Source organism: Balaenoptera ricei, chromosome 8 (genome assembly GCF_028023285.1).
Source record: "Balaenoptera ricei isolate mBalRic1 chromosome 8, mBalRic1.hap2, whole genome shotgun sequence".
In the NCBI taxonomy this organism is placed as follows: domain Eukaryota; kingdom Metazoa; phylum Chordata; class Mammalia; order Artiodactyla; family Balaenopteridae; genus Balaenoptera; species Balaenoptera ricei.
The window spans coordinates 42,274,194-42,285,426 of record NC_082646.1 but is presented as its reverse complement, the minus strand read 5'-3'; the positions used below and the strand labels follow the sequence as shown (position 1 = coordinate 42,285,426).

The 11,233-nt window shown below is 38.3% G+C and overlaps 1 pseudogene; it reads left to right on the top strand.

Annotated features, from left to right (window-relative positions):
• On the top strand, nt 1–1,980 carry LOC132370141 (nucleoside diphosphate kinase 6-like; annotated as a pseudogene).
• Nucleotides 1,981–11,233: the final 9,253 nt, after the last annotated feature.

Below are 11,233 nucleotides of genomic sequence, written 5' to 3'. Positions count from 1 at the left end.
ATGGATGACTTTGAAGGATTCAGGACTTCGGTGGCAGATGTAACCACAGATGTGTTGGAAAGAGCAAGACAACTAGAAGTGAAGCCTGAAGATGTGACTGAACTGCTGCAATCTCATGATACAACTTTAACAGAAGCAATGGATAGTTGCTTCCTATGGGTGAGCAAAGAAAGTGCTTTGAGATGGAATCTACTTCCGGTGAAGATGCTGGAAAGATTGTTGAAATGACAACAAAGGATTTAGAATATTAAATCAGCTTAGCTGATAAAGCAGCATCAGGGTTTGAGAGGATTGACTCTAATTTTGAAAGAAGTTCTATGTGGGCTAAATGCTATCAAACAGTATTGCATGCTAAAGAGAAATTGTTCCTGAAAGGAAGAGTCAATTGATGGGGCAAAATTCATTGTCGTCTTATTTTAAGAAATTACCACAGTCACCCCACCCTTCTGCAACCACCACCTGATCAGTCAGCAGCCTTCAACATCGAGGCAAGACCCTCCACCAGAAAAAAGATTAATGACTTGCTGAAGGCGCAGATGATGGTTAGCATTTTTTAACAATAAAGTATTTTAAAACGAAGGAATGTACTCTTTTTCAGACATAATGCTATTGCACACTTAATAGACCATAGTATAGTGTAAACATAACTTTTACATGGACTGGGAAAACAAAAAATTCATGTGACTCACTTTATTATGATATTGGTTTTATTGCAGTGGTCTGGAGCTGAATCTGCAATATTTCTGAGGTATGTCTGTACATAAATCTTTGATCACATTTCTGAGTCTCTCCTTGGGGTAGAATGCAAAAAATGGAATTCCAGGTAAAGATGAAAACTCTTTAAGGCTTATGATAATTTTGCCAGATTGCTTTGCAGAAAAGATATATCCATTCATACTCCCACGAGCAACATGAGAACACCACTTCCCTGTACCCTAACCAACACCCAGTCATTGAATTGATTTTTTGAAATGCATTCTGAAAGAATCCTCTTCATCCAGAAGCTAATGGTGAGATCTTTGGAGTCAGTCAAGGTTGAGATTCAATCCTCAGCCTGTGTAGCCATGTGACATGTGAGCCAGTCTCTGAACATCTGTTTCTTCATTCAGTCGGTAACAATAACTACCACACAGAGTTTTGTGGTGATTAGATGTAATGTTTATAAAGTGCTTAGCACAGTCTTGGCAAACAGAGTTCAATAAATGGTATATGTATTTTAGACTAAATGTCCCATGAGGTCATGTCTATTGTGGGTTGTTGTTATTTGGGTTTTCTTTGCTTTTTGTTTTTGTTTTTTGTTTTTTGCCTTTGCTCAGTGTCGAATGAGTGAGGGCTCCAGAGTAGGAAGGGTGGGGAGTGCAGCCCTGATGGGTCTCTTATCAGGCTCTCTGATGGCAGGAGACAGACGACCTTGATCTTGCGGAGCCCTCATGCTCTCCACCTCACTCTGGCCCTGATCAAGCCTGCAGTTGTTCACCCACTGATTCTGGAGGCTGTTCATCAGCAGATTCAGAGCAACAAGTTCCTCATTGTACGAATGACAGAATTTCTGTGGAGAAGGGAAGATTGCCAGAAGTTTTACCAAGAACGTGGAGGGCATTTTTTCTCTCAGCAGTTGGTGGAGTTCATGGCCAGTGGGCCAATCTGAGCCTAAATCCTCCCCCACAAGGATGGCATCCAGATCTGGAGGACCCAGAGGGATCGGACCCACCAGAGTGTTTCGAGCATGCCACGTGGCCCCAGATTCAATTCGTGGGAGTTTTGGCCTCACCAACACCTGTAACACAACCCATGGCTCAGACTGTGGTTTCAGCCAGTAGAGAGATTGCAGCCTTTTCCCCTGACTTCAGTGAACAGTGCTGGTATGAGGAAGAGGAGCCCTAGCTGCGCTACAGTCCAGAGGAGGCCTGTCTGTCTGTGAAGACTGGTGGCATTACCCAGCCTTTTCTCGCAGACTTCTGGTCCAGAGCATTCTCCTAGGACCAGGGAGGCCTGGGGCTCATTGCACCATCTCTGCTGGCCACTACCACCTGCGTAAGGGCCTAGCTCCTCGCTGCCGTCTCTTCTAGAATCTAACTCTCTATCTGCCTCTTCTCTGGAATGTTCATGGGTGGTTCAGAGGAATAATGGCTCCTCCTTTTTCTGAGAACTATTCATCCGTTTTCAAGGAGGAGCTTTCCTAATTGACTTGCCTGAAAAACGCAGTGGCTCTGTATTAGCAATATTTGGTCTATTTTCCTTAATGAAAGTCAGTGTTCTACTGAATCCTCAAGGCTGGGAGAACTACTCTAGGTGTTATCTCTCTATCCTTAACTGGAGTAATTAAACCTGTTCTGAAGCCAAAAAAAAAAAAAAAAAAATCGCATGAATGAAAAGCTTCTATTTCAATAGTTAAAAATGATATGTCCCTTAAGTTAATTTAATTACTAATAAAGTCCTGGGCTTAGTAGCTATTTGCATTTCCAGTCTGTCATTTTAAAATTCATGTCCTCTGGCCATTCAACAAGGGAATTTGTAGGTTTTTACCAAGTGTTTAAAATATGACCCACACTTTATGTCCAAAAAGTTCACGTCTAAGAATTTATCTTAAAGAAACAAAGCAGCTATATTCACAAATACATATACATTTACTATATTAATTATATATATATATTTTTTTTCTTTGTGCTGTTTAGTACTTTTTAGATTTCCTATAGTTTTTTTTAATAATCAGAGAAAAAATAATAAATATGATTTGGAGAAAAAACCCCCAAAATAGAAAAACTTCCTGTGGGAAATTACTATTAAACAAGTTTTTAGTTGATGGACACATTAAACCTAACTGAATCAATCCTGAGAATCCCAGCGGTCACCCATTCTCTGTCTATCTGTCTATCATCTATTATAGATTTTATCTGGACCAATTGGAAACCATTTACTTTTCAATATTCATAAGAACTTGGTCAGTGTGTCACCCATATTTACTGCCCATTGTTTAATATGAATCCCTGTAACCACCTGAAATGTCTCTCTCCAAGGGAGAGCTCTCCTCTGGGTGTTCACCCCGCCTGGGCCAGTCACCAACTTGAGATCTAGCTCACATTCTACTTTGGACTTTGCCCTTCTTTTCTGTATAGTCTCTGTTCAAAGATGCATTAGGATTTGAGACTAATGTTTTAAGCTGTAAGTCAGGACATGCCTCAGTTCATGGGAGGCAGTGTGGTCATGTGGAAAGAATGAGATTTGGATTCAGATAGAATTAGATTTAAATCTCAGCCCTACATTTATTAGCTGTGTGATCTTAAGCTATTTAAAAAAGGGTAATAATGCCTACTCTGTGGTGTTATGAGAATTAAATAATGACAATGTGTATATACACCTGGGCCTGGCATGGAAGAGCAACTCAATAAACAGTTCTCTCCCTCATTTTCCTCCTTTCCTCATTCCCTTCATAGCACCTGCTGCATCTGATGAGGAGAAGGGACCCCTGCAGAATATAAGGAGATGCGTATTAGGAAGTGGAAATGAAGATGGAAGGAAACTAGTGGGTGGAGAGGCAGAGGGGGTTGGGTAGTGAAGATCAGAACTGGAAGAAAGCCCAGATTGACTGTTTTGTAAATGTAGGAAGCGTTTCAGGAGAGGAGGGAAAAACAGCACATGCTTTAAACAAGTTGGAGGAAAAGAAGGTGGGTGAGGTAGGGGCATAAGAAACAGTATTACCCTCTCTTGACTGGGCTATGCCACCAATGGGCAAAGGAACATTAGGCCAGGTAAATGAGGTTGATAACATTTCAGGTAGGAAACAGGAAGATACCAGCAAGAACAGGATATTTTCCTAATCTCACCCAGCAAACTTTAGCTTTGGCAACCAAAATTGGTTTCTTTGACTATCAAAGGAAATATCTAGTCAAGACTGGGAATAAGATCAAGGTTTAAATTAAATCAACTGCAATTGACAACAGTTAAGAATTATAACCAACTATATAGCACAGGGAACTATATTCAATATCCTGAGATAAACCATAATGGAAAAAAATATTAAAAAAGAATGTAGAGACTTCCCTAGTGGCACAGTGGTTAAGAATCTGCCTGCCAATGCTGGGGACATGGGTTTGAGCCCTGGTCCAAGAAGATCCCACATGCTGTGGAGCAACTAAGCCCGTGTGCCACAACTACTGAGCCTGTGCTCTAGAGCCCGCGAGCCACAACTACTGAGCCCGCATGCCACAACTACTGAAGCCCGCGTGCCTAGAGCCCGTTCTCCGCAACAAGAGAAGCCACCACAATGAGAAGCCCACGCACCGCAACAAAGAGTAGCCCCCCCCTTGCTGCAACTAGAGAAAGCCCGCGCACAGCAACAAAGACCCAACACAGCCAAAAATAAATAAATAAATAAATTTACATTAAAAAAAAAGAATATATATATATACACACTCATACATAGCTGAATCACTTTGCTGTACAGCAGAAATTAACACAACATTGTAAATCAACTATACTTCAATAAAAAAAAATTATAACCAAACTGAAACCACACAGGTATTTTTGTTAAGACCTTATATTAGCTCACAAGCAGTATATATAATTACAAAATTTACTTGAAAATTTGTAGAGCCAGGAATTACCAAAAAACCTTGGGGGAAAAAAACAAAGATGGAAGACTTGTTCTTATTATAAAACTCATTATAAAACTATAGCAATTAATTCCAAATAGAGCAATGGAACAGAATAAAGATTTCAGAAATAGATCTGTATATATATGGTCTGTTAATTAATGACTAAGATAGCTCTGCAGAGCAGGGGTAAAGGACTGTCATTTCAACAAACGGTGCTGAGGCCAGTGCATCTCCATGTGGAATAGAATGAAACATAATTCCTATCTCAGACCACACATAAAAATCAACTCCCAGCTGGACTGTAGAGTTAAATGTGAGAGGCAAATCAGATAAGCTTCTGGGACATAACACAGAAGAATCTCTTTATGATCTTAGGATAGAGAATGGTTTTCTCAAACAGGACACAGAAACACTAATCATTGATAAATTGACCTTTGTTGAAATTAAGAACTTCTGTTCAACAACACATCATTTACAGAACAAAAAGGTAAGCCACTGGAGAAGATTTTGCAATACATATACTCAACAAAGGAATTGTATAAAATATATCTCCCAGAAATTAGTAAGAAAAAGGCAGACAACCCATTCAAAAATGGGCAAAATATCTGAATACATATATCCCAAAAGATGACATCAAAATTTGCACAAAAAATATGAAATGTTCCTTAACATCATTAGTCATCAGAGAAATGAAAATAAAACCACAAGAAGATACTATTACATATCCATCAGTATGACTAAAATTAAAAAGACTGAAAATACCAAATATTTTGCAAGGATATGGACTGGTGAGAGTGGAAACTGCTATAAGCAATGAAAAAGTACAGTCATGCTGCAACATGAATGATCTCAGACATCACACAGTGAGAAAGAAGTCATACACAATAAGGTACACATCGTATAATTCCACTTGAATGAAGTTATTATTTGGTAAATTTATAAAATTTGCCTGGAGAAGAATTTTCCGAGCTATTTTTAGTTACAGTTTTTTAACTTTGGTAACATTCCACCAAAGTGTATAGAAAAAACTTTACATTCCCTGTCTGCACATTGCCAGTTTTTTTTGATATATTAACATGGAGGTGGAGGCCAATGCACTTAGATAAGAGAAAAAATTAAAGGCATAAGAATTGAAACAAGAAGCAAAAATATCTTTATCGGTGGGTCACATAAAATTACACCTGGAAAATCCTAGCGCATCAAAGATAAAACAAATTTAAACGATTGAATTCAGCAAGTTAGCAGGATATAAAATTATCATGCAAAAATGAATAGCTTTCATATATAAAAATAACCAGTTATAAGATATAATGGAAAGGCTTCCCTGGTGGCAAAGTGGTTAAGAATCCTCCTGCCAATGCAGGGGACACCGTTTCGAGCCCTGTTCGGGGAGGATCCCACATGCTGTGGAGCAACTAAGCCCGTGCACCACAACTACTGAACCTGCACTCTAGAGTCCACAAGCCACAACTACTGAGCCCGCATGCCACAACTACTGAAACCCGCATGCCTAGAGCCCATGCTCCGCAACAAGAAGCCACCGCAACGAAGAGTAGCCCCTGCTCGCTGCAACTAGAGAAAGCCCACACACAGCAATGAAGACTCAATGCAGCCGAAAATAAATAAAATAAATAAAATTTTTGAAGAAAGATATAATGGAAGAGAAAAACTATAATCACAATAGCAGCGCAAAAGACAAAATACTTAAGATTAAATTTTAGAAGTGTTCAAAACCTCTATGAAGAACATTTAGAACATTTCTGAAACACATAAAATAGACTTGACGTCCATACAAGATGTCAGTTCTTCCTAATTTATAAATTTAATGCAATTCCTCCAAAAAAAAAACCAAAAAAATTTTTTGTTGCTGAAGCTACAAAATTGATACTTAAGTTCATTTGGAAAAACAAACATAAAAGAATAGCTAAGAAAACATTGAAAATGAAAAGCTATGAGGGGTGATTAGCCCTATCAGACATTATACCATACTACACAGCCTTCATATTTAAACCTTGTGCTATCAGTGCATGAAGAGACAGACCAATGGAATGGAATAGAAAGTCCAGAAATAGACCACACTACATATGAAAATCTAGCACATTGCTGGGGCAAAGAGGCCACTTTAATAAATGATGCACAGACAACTGGATAGTCATTTGTAAAAGATAAAATTAAATCCATTTCTCACAACTTTACAAAGAGTAAACTCTAAATGGATCAGAGATCTAAATGTGAAAGAAATGAAACTATAAGAGCACAAAAGGAAAGAAAACAAATTTTGCAATACATTATAGACAAAGGGCCAATATCCTTAATATAAAAGTTTTTAAAAAATTAATTTGGGGGGGAAGGGACTAAAAATCCTAGAAAAATGGACAAAATACACGAACAAGCAATGTACCAAAAATGGCCCTTACATATACATTTACAAGTTCAACTTCATTCATAACAGAAATGAAAACTAAAACTACATGGAGATAATCATCCACTAGATTGGCAAAAAATCAAAAGCTTGACAATTAATTCTGATGGTGAGGAGAAACAGGCAGTCTTACACATTTTTGGCAGAAATACAAAATGATGCAAACTCTCTGGAGGGAATTTGGCAGTATTTAGCAAAACTACATATGCATTCACCCTTTTACCCAGCAATCCCACCTTCTAGGAATTGACTCTGAAGATAAACTTCCAAAAATATGAAAATACTAATAAGGTTAATATTGCAGCATTATTTATATATTGTAAATATTGGAACTACTTAAATACCCATATGTAGGAGAATGATAGAATAAACCATGGTATTTAAATTCAATGGAGTATTGTGTAGCTATGAAAAACAGAAAAGACCTTTATAAAATTGTAGGGAATAATTTCTAGGATATATTGTTCGGAGTGAGAATATATATAGCATACAAATTTTTGTATAAGAAAAATGGGGAAATTAAAAATACACATATCCACTTTTAGCAAAAATGAAGAAAGGATAAACAAGAATGAAACTGTTTACCTACAATGGATAGAGCAGAAAGAGGAGAAAGGCATGGGGCAACAGGGAAGGGAGTAAGATTTGAGGACACATGAGTATACACTGAAGAAAATAATAAGGGGTAAAGGAGCATTACCCCTTGCAACCTACTCTCAAAAGATTGAAAAAAAGTATATGTAAGTGTGCATGTTCATGCTTGTATATGAATATATATGTGTGGAACATACACACATAGAGAATAACTTTTTAAATGACGAAATGTTAAAAATTGGTGAATCTGCATAAAAGGTAAAAAGTACTCTAGTATTCTTACACATTTTCCATAAATTTGATATTATTTCAAAATTAAAAGTTTAAAAAACATGACCTGGTTTTAAAGCACTACTAAAAAGCTCAGAAATCAAGACGGATGATCAACCATTGGGTGTTTTCAGATATGTCTATGGATGGATAGATGTCATTTCACAAGTCCTATTTGCAGACTATTAAGACCAATAGACAAAAAAACCCCACAAAAAACCAAAAAAACCAACAGACGTGCAATTGCACCTCTTATTCCATTAGGCAATGGCTTTTTGCCTCTAGCAGCATTTGCGCAAAGTCCAGATACACCCCGCAATCAGTTCAAATGCAATCATAGGTAGGCTGAAGTTAGTTTTATAAGCTTATAGTGGAGAAAATACTGATTTTTAAACAAAACGAACATGAAACTCTTGAAATTAAACAGGCACTGTGATCAAGGGTACTCAAGCACTAGTGTTGCGTAGCTGTACGTGAATCATCAGCACTGCCTAGTGGCTCTGACAGGCAGAAGAGAGTGTGGCCTGGGCCAACCAGCCTAATATCCATTGTGCTTCTTTCATTTAATCAACTATTATGTGCAATCACCACTCAAGAGCTCTTTGAATCTCACTTTACCACTTATGACGTCAAGGCACACAGATTAAATATTCTTTTATTTGACCCAAATTATTATTGAGTGACAACATTTAAATTACACATCGGAAGGCAGTACAATTACCTCTTAAAACAGGCAATGATGGTTTAATTAAAAGAGTTTGATAGGGCTTCCCTGGTGGCGCAGTGGTTGAGAATCCGCCTGCCAATGCAGGGGACATGGGTTCGAGCCCTGGTCTGGGAAGATCCCACATGCCGCGGAGCGACTAGGCCCGTGAGCCACAACTACTGAGCCTGCGCGTCTGGAGCTGGTGCTCCGCAACAAGAGAGGCTGCGACAGTGAGAGGCCTGCGCACCGCGATGAAGAGTGGCCCCCGCTCGCTGCAACTAGAGAAAGCCCTTGCACAGAAACGAAGACCCAACACAGCCAAAATAAATAAATAAATAAATAAATAGCGTTCCCTTAAAAAAAAAAAAAAAAAAAAAGAGTTTGATAAAGAAGATATGGAAAAATCAGGATGTCAAGAAAAGTACCAAGGTGAACATACACCTTGACACAGAGACTAAAATATTTGACTATACAATTTGGGGTTCTAGTTCAACAATTTTTGTTAGTAGTCATGCCGAAAGTAACTGGAGAAATATATACATAATTGTTGAGAGGTTGTGTCTGGGGAGAGGATTATAGGGAAATACACATTTTGATAAAATTTCAATGTCTGAATTTTGAAGAATGAATATGCATTGCCTTTACGATTTAAACAGCTAAAATCAGATCTAGTTATCAGTCATGGCAATAGCAAGCTACGTGAACTGACTTCTTAAGAGATTAAGCTAAATCACTAGTATTTTCAGACCTAGCTATTAAACATTAAGTTCAGACTATTAAAAGAAAATGAGAAAAGCAAATGATGAAATGTGGACATTTTTCATTCAAAACATGGAAGCTCTTTGGACTCAAAAAACCAAGTCTTCATTCTATAAAAACTTATAATAATCTTAATGGTAGTTAGCTTTAAAAAGCCACAAAATACTGTGAATTAAATGTATGAGAGATACAAAAGAGGACATCAGATTACATTGGGGGATGGTTATTTTTATTAAATTTAATTTATTTATTTATTTATTTATTTTTGGCCATGTTGAGTCTTTGTTGCTGCACGTGGGCTTTCTCTAGTTGTGTCAAGCGCGGGCTACTCTTCGCTGCGGTGCGAGGGCTTCTCACTGCAGTGGCTTCTCTTGTGGCAGAGCACAGGCTCTAGGCACTGCGGGCTTCAGTTGTGGCACGTGGGCTCAGTAGTTGTGGCGCACAGGCTTAGTTGCTCTGCAGTATGTGGGATCTTTCCGGACCAGGGATCGAACCCATGTCCCCTGCATGGGCAGGTGGATTCTTAACCACTGTGCCACCAGGGAAGTCCCGTTATTTTTAAATATAGTACATTTCATTGGAAAAATTTTACAGTGGGAGACTTTTTTATTCCATTTTTCTAATAAAGAGTTTTTCCTCTTTGTTTCTTAAAACATAAAATGTTTTCTTGACCCTTTACATGTAAAATTTATCAATTTTAAGGGCAATTTCCTGGCAATTTCACCAGGCTGAGCCAGGTGAAATATGTCAAGCAATTTACATATAAAATTAGAAAGCTAATTTTGGTTTTACTGCATAGTTTAGTATGCACAGGTTCCAAATTTACTTCAAAACTACACTGGCTTAATTTTAGATTTGGAAGCACCACCTTGTGGCAAAAGTAAGGACTTCTGAATTGCAGGAGTCAAGACAACTTTCCGGAAGAGAACACTGGTGGGCTTCTGAGGCATTGGTCAAGTTCTATTTCCTGACCTGTATAGAGAATGCCATGAGGCTCACTTTATCATTATCTGTTAAAGCACATGACTCTTCTGTTATTGCAGGTCATAATTTTAAAAGTTTAGGGAAAAAATGTCCAGTTTGTACCCAAATTGAAAGTCGTATGCCTAAATGCTTGAATTTTCTAAAAGTACCAGTTTTATTTCCTAGAATTGTAAATGCACCATTGTATTTTTGATACACAACAAAATGCCAGAAAGAGGGATATTCTTTGGTAAACGATGGAAGGATTTTTTTCCTCAAAATGTTTTCACTGAGGCCCTCTCTCAGCCTCCAGAGCAACTCTTGGGGCTTTGCAGTCATCTGGAAATCACCGCTACACACCTATCCCAACGTGTTTGAAAACTGCCCAAAAAACCCTAGACTTCACTGCATCAATACAGAATATCAAGGATATGTGGCATATTTAACTATGCAGCAATATTCATCAAAAAGGCTTTTCTTTCCTATTTACCGTATTTCCAGGAAGTGACACACGCTATTCACAAAATGACCTGAATTGGCTGAGAGTTTCACCCTCTCTCACTGCCATGGAATCACTTTTCCTAGGAGCTAACAGAATCACATTTAGTACCTCTTTCATACCGTAGAGCAGTTTGTAGGAAGGGAGAAAGCCTTACTCTTTTTTTCTCAGGAAGCTGTCAGGACGCATTAGTGACCATCTCCCTCACTATGACCCTCACCCCAGCAGGTGACGTCTCATTGGCAGGTGAGAAGAGTCATTGGCTGAGTCTTCCCAGACAGCCACCCAAACCAGCTTCCATCCCACCATGGAGAGCAACTCTTACTCATGATTTCATCTTTGCTTCATTCAAATACTGGGAATATTAAAGATGGGAGCAGATGTGCCTGAGAATATTTCACAGGACAAGGCCTTCTGCTGAGTTA